Genomic DNA, 13699 nt, shown 5'->3' on the forward strand with positions numbered 1-13699 from the left:
TTGCCCGTTTACATCAATGTGTGTATGTTCACTCTGATCTGCACAATCAAATTTGAGGGGTCTGGTTTTCTGGAGCATGGCAGTAAAGCTACTCCAAAAGTCCTGTCAACTGGTGTTGGTGCATCTCTAGCCCTGTTTTGACTTTAGAATGGCAAACCAACTAGACAGTAGCTGATGAAAACATCGAATGTTTTTGCTTCCTTACCAGTTACGGCGCACGTACGGGAGAATTTTTGTCGTATTAAGAATAAATTAAATAGATGACTACAGAAAATTAATGAGCATTTCATAAGAATGAGCATTCAATATCAATTTTAAACTTTATTAAAAAAAATTAAAAATAAAATAAAATTAAAAAAAAAACAGAAATTTTTTTGTCGTTTACCAAACGTGTTTCTATTCTTTTTCTATTCTAGGAACAGAAATTGACTGCGATTACCAAACATGTTTCTGTTCTTTTTATTCCAAGAATGCGATTTTTTATACTTACCAAACGCGTTCTTTTGTTCAAAATCAGTTCCCGGAACAAAAACACTTTTTTTTTGTTTTTTCCCGGGAACAAAAAGAAACAGAAGTGTTTCCATGCGCACTACTAAGGGTGCGTTTGTTTGCGTTTCGTTTAAAAATTGTTCTAGGAACAAAAATAAAAAAAAAAAGTGTTTTTGTTCCTAGGAACAATTTCTGAACAAAAAACGCGTTTGGTAAACTTGTTCCGGGAACAAAAAATAAATAGAAACACGTTTGGTAAATTTGTATAATTTTTTTATTTCTTTTTTTTTTCTTTTATTTCTTTTTTTCCTTTTTTTTTTTTTTTTTTTTTTGGCCGGTCGCCCTCTCGCCATGGCCGGCGACCGGCCGACGAGGGCCGGCGGCCTCGCCCGGCACGGCGAGGCTCGCCGACCCCGGCGAGGCCGACCCTCTCCGTAGCTAGGTGAGGGTCGGCCTCGCCTTGGCTGGGCGAGCTCGGCCTCGCCGGATCTGGGCAAGATCGAGCTCGCCCGGCCCGACGCGCCGACATCTCGCCGGGCTGGGCGAGCTCGAGCTCGCCCGGATCCGGCGAGGCCGAGCTCGCCCGCCAAGGCGAGGCACCCTAAGCCCTCACTACAGTTGCCTTCCTCGAAGATGAATGGCGTCGCGGAGCTAGATCCGGCCCCCTTTGTCGACCCCATCGAAGTTCCGTTCATAGAGACAAAGGGGAGTGAGAAGAGGAAGAACAAAGAAAGAATGCATGGAAGAAGAAAAAAGAAGAGAAGAATCTAGGAGTGAGCACCAGTTCCAATTCAGTCTCAGAACCAGACCAAACTAACTAATTCAGGGCGGTTCCAAATTTTTTTTTTTTTTTTTTTTTGGTCGGAAGATTGCAATATATTAGTTGAAAGGAACATTACAACTTGCTTGAAAGGCATCAAAGGCTATAATGTCTAACAAGGGAGAATGGGGAAACGAAGCCCAAGAAGGCATCAAAAGACCATTGTTATGGGCCTTAGCAGCCCAATCCGCAGCAGCATTGGCTTCTCTTCGACAAAACCTAACGCACGATTGAACGAGACGAGGGAGAAGGGCAACAGCTTCGGCGATGAAGGGACGAACCTCACATGGCGACAGTTGAGGATCATTCACCGCTTCCACCATGACAAGGCAGTTTGATTCAATGATAAGGGGATCAGAGGTCTGGTTAGCGTTGATCAAATGATGAAGGGCGAAACACAAAGCTTGAACCTCCACCTGCAAAGCCGAAGATGCAGGTACTGTCTTTGTAAATCCTTCAATGATATGGCCATTATGATTTCGACAAAGGTAGGCTACTGATCCTTGATCACTTCCCGGCTTGAAAGCCCCATCAACATTTGTCTTCAGAACACCGGGATCAAGGGGACGCCATGAGCTATCCAGATCTGGGCGATTACGATATGTAGGAACAAAAGATATTACAGCAGTGCGGGCTTGGCTTCGTGCTTCGGCTATGACATGAGATGGAGCAGGAGTCTGATGGCGGAATATGAACCTATTGCGAGACTTCCAAATATGCCACAGCAGTATGGTGATGAGCTCGAATCCAGGTAACTTCTGTCTTGTAACAAATATGGTAGCTAGCCAGTCTTCTATGTGAGTAATTTCTGCTGGTAGAATAGGGATGTTGATCTGGGGGTGGGACCAGACCTAGGAGGTCCAAGGGCATAATAAAAAGAGGTGCTCTGAGGTTTCAGGTTGCTGGGTTGAATAGAGGGTACATATAAGATTGGGGCAGAGTTTCCTGCGAAATAGGTTGTCCTTAGTGGGAAGGGCATTCTGGCATAAAGACCAAAGGAAAATTTTAACTTTGGGAGGGATTTGGAGTTTCCAGATGTGCTGTGGTGGTTGGTAAGAGGAAGGTGCCTTAGTTACAGGTGTAATGGAAGGAACCTGTCTGGGAACAGAATACGCACTTTTGACAGTATAATTTCCTTGAGTTGTACACGGTCAAATGATCTTGTCTAACACATAATGAGGTCTAATAGGGATCTTAATGATTTCTGCTATAGTTTCACCATCAAAGAAACGACTCAGTAAGTTCATATTCCATAGGTGAGTATTAGTATCAATCAAATCAGAGACCTTTTGAGGTTCCTGTTCAGCAGCAGATCCTCCTATTTTACCTTTAGGGAGCCACCGGTCTTCTCTAATGCGGATGCTAGATCCATTGCCCACTGACCATTGAATCGAAGGTAAAATAGAATCCCGTCCAACAAGTATGCTCTGCCAACCCCAGGAAGAGCGAGTACCTTTTGGGGCTGTTAGGAAGTCCCCTGAGTGAAAATACAGACCTTTGAACAGTTTAGCCCATAAAGTAGTAGGCTGATGAAGAAGATGCCAAGCCTGTTTACCTAACATGGCTTTATTGAAAGCCACAAGGTCACGAAACCCCAAACCTCCCATCTCTTTTTCAGTCTTTAATACTTCCCAACTTTTCCAATGGATGCCAGACTTTCTGCTATCATTTTGCCACCAAAACCGTGCTATCTTTTTTTCAATGGACTTGCAGAGCGAGACAGGGATTTTAAAAATAGACATAGCATATTGAGGTATTGCCTACTACGCTTTTAATAAGAACTTCCTTTCCACCCTTAGAAATGATACTCTCTTTCCAACCATCTAATTTGGCATTGACTTTCCCTAGTATCCAAGCAAACATATCTTGTTTAGATCTTCCCCAGTCCGACGGGATACCAAGGTATTTTCCTAGTTTAGCTAATACCGGGATTCGAAGTTCTTGTGCTAAGTTATCCTATAGTTGCGAAAGGCATGTAAGAGTTTTTCTAATTGTGGACTACATTAATTGATATTGTAATTTACCGTTTAACGTTTATCGTTTTACGGGGTTTAGTCTAAGGTGAGATAGTAGGTTTCTTAATTAGTCTAATATGGGCTGGCTAGTGTGGGCCGAGTTGAGCCTGGCCCGTAATGAGGGGGACTGGCTGGAAACTCTATAAATAGTGCTCAAGTCTCTCCTCTAACCCTAATTCTCACCTATATCCTCACCTAAGGGGCGTTTACCTAACGCTACACGTGAGAGGGGCCGCCTCATTGAGCCAGTGATTCAGAGGGCAATAGAGGAGAAGGACTTGCGCGTGGAACATTGTGTTTCCGCTTCCGCTTCAAGAACAATGGATTCCAAAACAGGTGCGTCAATTCTTTCTACTCAATCATGCATGTTTTTGTTCTAGTTATGGAGATCTTGGGGTTTGCGCAATTTGCGTCTAACATGTGGTATCAGAGCTTCCATAACCCCAGAACACGAACACAATTGATTTTGCCCTAATCAGTATGGATTCTGCCCTAATTTGTGATTTTCGAGATTTTTAGTTCAATAAAAATAAAATTTAAATCACAAATTCGGACTGGGCTCAACGAGGCGAGAAAAACCGTGGGCGGCGCGTCGCCGGGGGAGGCCCCATGCGCCCCCACGCGCGGCCACGCGCTGCTGGGTGTCGAAGACGCGCGCCCACGCGCCTTCACGCGCTCCCACGCGCGGGGCACTGCTCGTACGTGCGGCGCACGCGGGCGCTGACGTCACGCTGACGTCATTGACCCGGATTCGGACTCAAATTCGGACGGACCTGACCGACCCGACCCCTTCACATGTTGACTGGATCGGTCAACCGGTCGGACCGGGCGGCTGGACCGGAAGGTTGGACCGGGAATCGGTCGGACCACCACCGGTCGGACCGGTTTTGACCGGTCTTTGACGCCCGCGCGTGGGCTCCACGCGCCGCGCACTCAGGCGGCGCGTGTGGGCACGTGGAGGCTCCGATTTGCGCGTGGCCTGCAGCGATGGACTCATATGGTTATTTCCTACGTCATGGTGTATTTATTTTATATTTTTAATGATTTTATGAATGTGAAAATACATGCAAAGCCCTAAATACGTGCTTTTTAGTGTATTTTTTTGCGTATTTTTCTTGTATTTTTCTGTGATTTAGAAAATACAGGTGCCGGGATACAGGTATGTTATCACATAAACATTATAAAAGTGTGATTCATTAATACAAATTAAACTTTATTGTATTTTATTAATGAATAAGGCAATGTAATTAGCATGGCATGTGATTTAAGTGATGTAATGCCCCTATCACTAAAGTTAAATCACATGTATATGATGTATGTGAGATGTAAAGATTATATTCCTGGGATGAGAGAGTTTCAAGGATTCAATTGAGTTGTGACCGCCAAAGTGGCACACTTGGTTGAGTTTGAGAAATTTCGATCTCGTATATTGATTGGGATGTCTCATGGTCTAATGCATAGTCATACTCCCAAATGAGGTGATTATGTATTAGTTCATGGAGGGATACATGATAGTAAGGTGGAGGAGTGACCGATCCTAATGATTCATATACCCAAAGGTGATGAATTCACGAAGATTGGAATATATTCTCATAACCCTTATCATGTGGGGAGTGTACAATTGCTTGTCATGTATTCTGCCCAAAGGTGATTATGTGATTTTGCATGTAACTCTCTGGATGTGTACTTGTGCGTCAAGTTACACAATGCTCACATGATGCTAATTATATATATTGCTTATCTTTCAGTCACATTTTCTGTAAATGGTAACTCCGTCACCATTGAGGTTCTTGCTGGTTCGAATTTTAAGAGATGGAGAGAGGATTTTCTGTTTGCTATGGAAATGGCAGATGTTCATATGGCTCTTACTACTGATCGGCCGACAGTTTTGACTGCCGAGAGTACAGAGGCTCAAAAAGCAAATTTTGCTGCTTGGGAAAAGAGCAATAGAATTTGTTTGCTATTCATGAAGCGTTCCATTCAGGAACACTTGAAAAGTGGTTTGCCTGCAGACTGCAATGCTAGGCAAATGATGGAAGCTTTGATGGCTAGAAACCGTGTGTCGCCTAATGCTAAGATAGGGACACATATGCAAACACTTTTTACTATGAAGTATGATGGTTCTGGTGGAGTTAGAGATTATGTTCTGAGGATGGTTGATTTGCAAACAAAGCTTCAGATTCTCAATGTTGAAATTCCTCTTTTGCTTGCATTGTCCATCAAGCTCTAAATACTCTTCCTCATGATTTTGGGATTATTAAGACCAATTATAATTCCCAAGATGAAACCTGGTCTGTTAATGATCTGATTGCAAGGTTAGTGGCAGAGGAAGAGAAATTAAAGAAAGATAAAGGACATATTGCTCTTTATGCTTCTAGTTCTGCTAGTGACAAGGGTAAGAAGGTGAAAACTTATACCCATAAAAGCAATTCAGAAGTTGCTGGTCCTTCCAACAACAAAGGAAATTCTGAAGGAGCATGTCCTTCTAACACTCTGGGTCCTAAGAAGGCAATCACCAAGAAGGATGGTGTTCTTTGCTACTTTTGTAGGGAGAGATGACATGTGAAGAAACGTTGTAGCAAGTTTAAGGCTTGGTTGTCTAAGAGATATAAGAGAGAGCCTAAAGGTAATGATTCTTTGGCATTAGTTTATGAATCTAATCTATCTGAAGTTCCAACCAATTCTTGGTGGCTAGATAGTGGTGCAACTAATCATGTTGCATTTACTATACAGGGGTTCATAAACCGAAGGACGCCAACTCAAGATGAATCAAAGCTCACTGTTGGAAACAGCGTTGGAGTTGACGTTGAGTTCGTGGGAGATGTTATTTTGATTTTAGATTCTGGTTTTCGGATGGTGTTAAGAAACACTTTTTACATACCTTCTTTTAGGCGGAATTTAGTTTCTGTGTCCTGTTTGGATATGTGTGGATACTCTTTTGAAATAAAGAGTAATACTATTTCCATGTTTTTTGATTCAAATAAGATTGGGTGTTGCAATTTATCCGATGGATTATATCAATTGAGCTTATCTCCCAACGACATATATGTTGCTTATTCCGCTGAAAAAGGTTGTTTCCAAAAGACCTCTACCTAAGGAACAGTCTTATGCATTGTGGCATAAACGTCTTGGTCACATCTCTAAAGACATAGTAGAAAGGCTTATAAAGGCTGATATATTGCCTACTCTTAAAGATGATCAAGAGACTTGCGTAGACTGTTGCAGAGGTAAGATGACTAAGATAAAGAAGAAATCTGCTGTACGAAGTTCAGACTTGTTGGAGGTTATTCACACTAATATTAGTGGACCATACACGGCTACTTTGTGCAGAAATTTTTATTTCATCACATTTATTGACGACTATTCCCGATATGGATACTTATACTTGATTAAAGAAAAGTCCGAGTCTCTTGAAAAATTCAAGATTTTTCGGACTGAAGTGGAGAAATAGTTGGGAAAAGTTAGTAAGATTGTCAGATCTGATCGTGGTGGTGAGTATTTTGGTAGGCACGGTGATGCTGGCCAACATAAAAGGCGGTTTGCTAAATACTTAGAGGATTCTGGGATAATAGGTCAGTTTACTATGCTCGGAAGTCCTGAACAAAATGGTGTAACTGAAAGGCGGAATCGTACTCTTATGGACATGATGAGAAGTATGATTAGTAGGACCAATTTACCAAATTTTTTGTGGGGAGAAGCTTTGAAAACAGCTCTTCGGCAAAAGAACGCTTCAAGTGCCATAACTTTGCCCAAAGGGACACTTAAGTGCCATAACTTACGAAAGGTACACTTAAGTGCCACATTTTAAGAAAAGTGGGACACTGAGTGCCATCTCCGGCGAAGCTGGCCGGAAATCATACGTGGCATTAAAATATTAATATCTCTCGCCGATGTGTCTCGCCGGAGAGCCGAGTCGGCTCAAATTAACCCCAAACGACGTCGTTACGGGTGTTCGCCCAAAATAGACCCCTTAAATCAGCGAAAACGCCGTCGTCTTCCCCATTTGCCCTAAATCTAAAACCCTAAATCGGGTAAAATGCTATTGAAGCGCTGGAGCCCTAATCCCGCATCCTAATTCGATTTGCCCCAAATTCTACCACCGAATATTGGAAATGGAGAGCAAGACTTTCAGCAGCGGCTCAAATTTCTCTCGTCGAAGCGAAGGAGAAGGCGAGCATTTCTGTTTCTGTGGGTTTCCAAGTCCAAGAAGAACATCGTGGACTCGAACGAATCCCGGAGAAGATTCTATGGATGTGCCCGATCTGAGAAGGCTCGAAGTGCAAATACTTCAAATGGGTCGATGCGAAATTCTCTCACCGAGCCACGAGGTGATATTGGACCTACTTGATGGATGTCATCAACCTCCATCTACGCTTGTGGACGACTTGGACGATGTTGACTCAATGCAAGCTCAAGCTCAAGCATCTTACTCGTTAACCATTTGAAGAACGAAGTTGCAAAAATGAAAATTGAACGGAAGTGTTACCAAGCGTTTATTGTGTTATTGTTTCTTTGGCTATCCTACTTTATGATGAAATGTAATGGACTGGAAGATGAACAGAAGTTTCTCCAACTGCCATAGTTGTAAATGTGTGGGGAAATGTACTTGTTTTGAATGAATGAATGAATGATTTCGAGAGTTTTTGCTTATTCTCAAATATAAATCAATGATGATGGAATGTATATTATGTCGATGTGTTGTGGTGACTATTTTACTTGAATTGAATGTAAACCAGCAAATGTGTAAACCAAATGACTTCTCTATTTTGCTGCAAACCACCATATACATAGAATAAACACGAGTGATTATTCGAGTACTATAAGTTGTATCTAGTGATCACTTAAGTGCCAGTCGTGATAGACAAAGAGTCATTTAAGTGTCAAGTTATTATTAAAAGGATCACTTAAGTGCCACTTATTATTAAAAGTGAACACTTAAGTGCTAGGTTTTTTAGAATGTGATCAGTTAAGTGGCATTTTTTTTGTACACACCGGCTACTACTAGCCACCACCACCGCCCACCACTGGCCACCATCTCCAACCATCATCACCACCAGGCATCCCAAGCATCCACTTGAGCCACCACCAGCCACCACTATGCTGGTGGTATGTTGCTGCATAAGTTGTTCTTACACCAGCTTGCATCGGCACTACCCGGTGCAAGCTATGCATATTGCACATACATCTTGCACCAGTGCAGCAAAACCTCAACCCAACCCACTACCACCACTGGCTTTTCACCAACCACCACCAGCCACACGAGCACCCCGAGTCACCGTCATATATCCACCACCGAAGTAGCAATAAGTAAAAGAAAAAACAAAAAAAAAAAGAAAAAAGAAACAGGCATGCCAAAAATGATAAGCAACAACGGTTGTTCCATTGATTTTGAACATCTGTCTCACAAAGTCAATGACAAATGAGTACTCACAAACTCAACTAACTCAATGACAAAGTATTATAAAAAAAAAAAAAAAAAAAACATCCCTAAGATGTTTACAATCGACTCATCAGGCCCCACAAACCATATCACATCCCATTTCATCAATCATCAATATGCACAATGCCTCTGTTCGTGCTCGTTTTGATGGACTTCGCACTGATTCATAATCCTTGCACTTTTTCTAACGGGACGTGAGACTTCTTCTTCAGCCGTCTTGGGATGCGTTGAGTCGATGGAGCTGCAATTGTCCTAGGCCGAACCGATTCGAAGGAGCCGCAACTGTTGTAGGCCGAACCGATTCGGATGGACCCGCAACCGGGTTCTTCTTACTCTTCTTTCTTGTTGGCGCAGTAATGTCTTCTTCTTTGTTGGTGCAGCCGTTGATTCTTGAGTTCGGCCTTGAGAGATAAGAATCTCTGAACTTCTCCCAGGCTTCAAAAAGAAAACTCAATTATCAACAAAAGTTTGCACTATAAATTAAATTAAATGCAGCCTATAAAACTTACATTAAGAATAACGGTTCGGACGGTCATACATCCGTATAAAGGCCATAACCATATTGTTTAAGCCTCTTCCCAAGAGCCCCTCTTGTTCGAAGGGGAGCATCACTTTGAGGTACTTGTGATTGGTTGCCTCTTCTTCTCGCATGTGATTTTTTCGGCTCTTGTGGTGTTCGGCTACGAAGGGGCTTCTTCGGCCAATTCTTCAGCTAGGCGTCTTGTAGATGGCCTTCTTACGGTGGCTCTTGATTTGGCTTTGGCTTTCTTCTGGTTGTTTTTCTAGTTACACCTTCGGTAGGCTTTGGTGGTGGCCCTTGTGATGACCCTTCTAGCGGCCTTTGTGATGATCTTGGTGATGGATCTTGTGGTGGCCCTTCGCCTGGGCCCTCTATTAGCGGCCGAGCTCTAGCTTGTTTTCTTCGAACCTGAGAAAAGGCAAAGGACATCATAAATATTAGAACGTAAATGAAAAGTAAACTCAAATCATTTAACTGACCGGGTATTTTTTTCTCTGTTGCTGCTGAAGAACAGTCGACTTAACTGGCCCTCTAGTTGTTTTAGCCAATCCTGCAGCTGGCTGTCTTTCACCTTCGGTTCTTTGAACATGCCATTCATTTTCAGGTATAATAGGGGCTTTGGCCAATTCTTCACGTGTCACCGTGACGACAACAAAGACAAAACATTACATATATGTCACTTATATCTATGTACATATTCATAACAAACCATAAACCAACATAAACACAATTGTCATGACTAATCTTGGGTTTATTGTCGTCGATTGAAGAACAACGAGTCACTTCGCCTTTCTGTTTCTCCTTCTCCAACTGTCCCTTCACTAGGCCCTTCGGTTGGCCTCAATTGTTCCTCTTTGCTTCTTTAATTGACAACCCTTAATATTATGCCCTGCTATGTGGCAGAAAGAGCACTTTACCGGTACACCCGTCCTATTCATCCTATGGTGACATGAGTCCTCTCCCTCCGTCATTTTCCTTTTTTTCTTTGGTCTTCCCATTCTCTTCTTTAGTGGCAAAGGTTGAGGTGCTTCGCGTTCTGTTGGCTCCCAGAACTTGCTACTTCTAATTGGCTGCAACATAAATTGATACGAAGCAAGATATTTCTGTTTCTTGTACCAATCATCAAGGTAGTCTTACGTGTTGTGGCCCTTCAATTGAATTGCACATATGGCATGTGCACAAGGAATTCCACCGAGTTGCCATGCTCTACATGAACACTTCATCGTACCTAAATGGACAACATACTTATCGGAACCCTTCATTATCTCATATCCTTCATCCCCATTCCAAATGGGATGACAATACCTACTTGCAGCTAAGTTGTCATCCAATTTCTTAGCAATCCTAGGACCATATTGCTTAGTCCACTTTGCGTGTCATCTCTTTGTCTCGTAGCCGAGTCATGACCAAAACGCGTATGTCTTCAAGCATCGAGATAATTGGTTTACATCTAGCATGTATTATCCTCCCATTGAATGCTTCGCAGATGTTGTTATCAATGTTATCACACTTGAATTCCTCGCTGAAGAACGCCCTACACCAATGCTTCGGTCTGTTTGGAATAGTGCATCATAACCATCCTTTGTTAATTGAAGCATCTTTTCTTTGGCCACCCTAAAGTCAGCCATATTCGTGCTCTTTGCTAGCTGCCAAAATTGCGACTTTTACAACTTGTCCCCTTTATAGATCTTTGCCCAATTTGCGTATATGTGTCGCGCACACATTCGATGTTCAGCATAAGGCAACAGCTCAGCTATTGCGGGAACAAGTCCCTGCAATAATTGAAAATATAAAAAAAAAGTAAACAAATGACATGTTGATATCAAAAAGCAAACATTACCTTAAAAGTTTATAAAAAGCAAACATTACCTTTTGTTGGTCGCTCATGAACGCCCACCCTGCCCCCATTTGTTATCTCCAAATCGGTCATCAAATTTTTTAGGAACCAGGACCAATTGTCCTTGTTCTCTACCTTCACAACAGCCCAAGCCAGGGGAAACATTTGGTTGTTTGCATCTCTTCCAATTGCAGCCAGTAATTCTCCCTTGCATAAGCCCTTCAAAAAACACCCATCCAATCCTATAATCCGTCTACAACCAGATAAAAAACCTCGTTTGCATGCATCGAAACAAACATAGAGTTTATCAAACTTCGTCCCAACATCAGGAAGTGGTCTCTCCACGACCTCGAGATACACTCTACTTTCGGGATTTTGCAGCCTACACTCCCAAGCATAGTCCCACAACTTGTCCATATTCACTTCTTGTACTTGACCAATGAGTATCTTCATCACTTTTTGCTTCGATCTTTTACATTGATTCCTAGATATATTGATGCCTACCTGCTCCTTCACCAAAGCATCCCGAACCGAGTACTATTCATCCGAGGCATCGGCTTAATCAATTCAAAGAAGTGCTTCGATAACCATGCACTTGTTACTCTTTTATTCTCAAAATTAATGGAACAAGTATGTTCCTCTTCGTAGGCTCTGATCTGGAAAGATCCAGTTTTCCTAACAAATGCACCATAGATCTTCCATGGACAATTTTGCTGCGAACACCTAGCTCTTACAAAGGTCTTAGTGTTTCTAATGAAGTCAATGTTCCTTTGTGCAGCAATGGAGATCTTCAAGTATAGCTTCCCTAAATTGTTTAGCATCATGAAATTTCATGCCTACCGACAAAGTGGGAGAGGCAACAGATGGATCATAAGAAGGAAACTTACTTTTCCTTTTCCTTCTATGCATAGGTCCTTCATCTTCTTCAAGCTCATCCTAGGAAGTAGCATTCTCGACGCTTTCTTCATAGTCGAGTCTCCTCGCCAAAGAAAGCACCAAAGATCTGTATGGCCTTCGGTCTGTTTGGAACGTCCTCGGCTACTTGCAAAGCTGCAAACTTAGCTGTCAAAAATCCCTTCGCTGTATTCTTGATTTGTACAAGCTCCTCGTCGTCGTCATCACTTATAAAATTTTCAGCAGGCAACCTTCCATCATCATCATCGTTGATTCAGCTACTTCCCAATCTAATCCCGGAGATTGTGACATCACCTATGTCATCATCACTTTGGTGAACTGCATCCGCACTTCTCTCATGTTCATCATATCTTTCCCGCCCCTCCTTCGTCCCTAACGTCGCACTACCTTGAATACCATCTCCTTCTTGTCCTACTTCGGCACTCTCTCCATCATCATCTTTATCCTCACTTTCACTATTGTACTCAACAAATATTTTTACCTCTTCACCATGAAGATAATGGTATAGAACATCCCTAAGACCATTATCATCTTCTAAGCATCTCAAACCTTCGGCCAAGTCTTTCCCGAATACAATACAGCAGCTTTCCGAACTTTACAAGGCAAATAAGTGTTTATATCCCTAAGAAATCCTATATAAGATGCTTTCTTTATATCCACAAAGATGGTGCCCTCATTTCCACCCTCATACTCCCACTCATCCTCCCCAATCACAAATTCCCCATTGTAGCAAACTATAACAGCGACATAATCCTTGTCATGCGCCATTACCGCACTAAGAACAAGAAAAAGAATCATTAGTTTTTGGGACCACTAGACAATTGCACATGCGAGTCCCTCCACTCTCATGGACTTTAGTAAATAGAGTCCCCACACCGAAAATATGCCTACATGACAGCCAAAAAGCCAAAAAAGAGGTTGGCACTTTAATTATTTGCCTTCCTTTTCCTTAAAATATTAAACAAAACAGAGGTCCCCACAATCACAGCCCAAGCATGTCTACACACTAAACGTGCGATGTGAGAGAATGTACATTAACTTAAGCAAATCAAAGCATATCATACTATAACATCAACTTAATCAAATCACAGCAGGATTATGTTCTTATTCAAGATTTTGGATTGATAAACATACCCTATACAACAATCACAGCAGGGTTTTCAATTGATAAACATACCCTATACAGCAATCACAGCAGGGTGGTTTAAAGACATACCTTATACAAATCACAAACAGGGGTGGTTCAAGGCGAACCCTATATACTCTCACAAGCAGGGTGGTTCAAGAACTTAGTTTTTTTCTCAAAATGGCATTAGTCACCTGCTTTACTAAGATGCTCTTAAGGAGATGCATAGATCACTGTCTAACAATCACATACTCGACATTAGCTTGAAAGACAAATTCACCAAAATAATGAGAAATCTGGTTTCTTTGTGTAATGTCAAAGCAAGTTTTAGTTGAAGTGTATTAACACAAATTCCATCGGAGCTGTAATAAAATAATTGAGCCCTAATTAAATAATCGAGCGAACCCTAATTAAATAATCGAGCCCTAATTTCATCATAGGGGAGGGGGAGAATGAGCCAAACCTGGACGACCGACAATGGCGGCCGACGACGGCAACCGATGATGGTGAGCGGTGAGCGGCGACGGCGACCAACAA

Source organism: Eucalyptus grandis, chromosome 4 (genome assembly GCF_016545825.1).
Source record: "Eucalyptus grandis isolate ANBG69807.140 chromosome 4, ASM1654582v1, whole genome shotgun sequence".
Taxonomy (NCBI): Eukaryota; Viridiplantae; Streptophyta; class Magnoliopsida; order Myrtales; family Myrtaceae; genus Eucalyptus; species Eucalyptus grandis.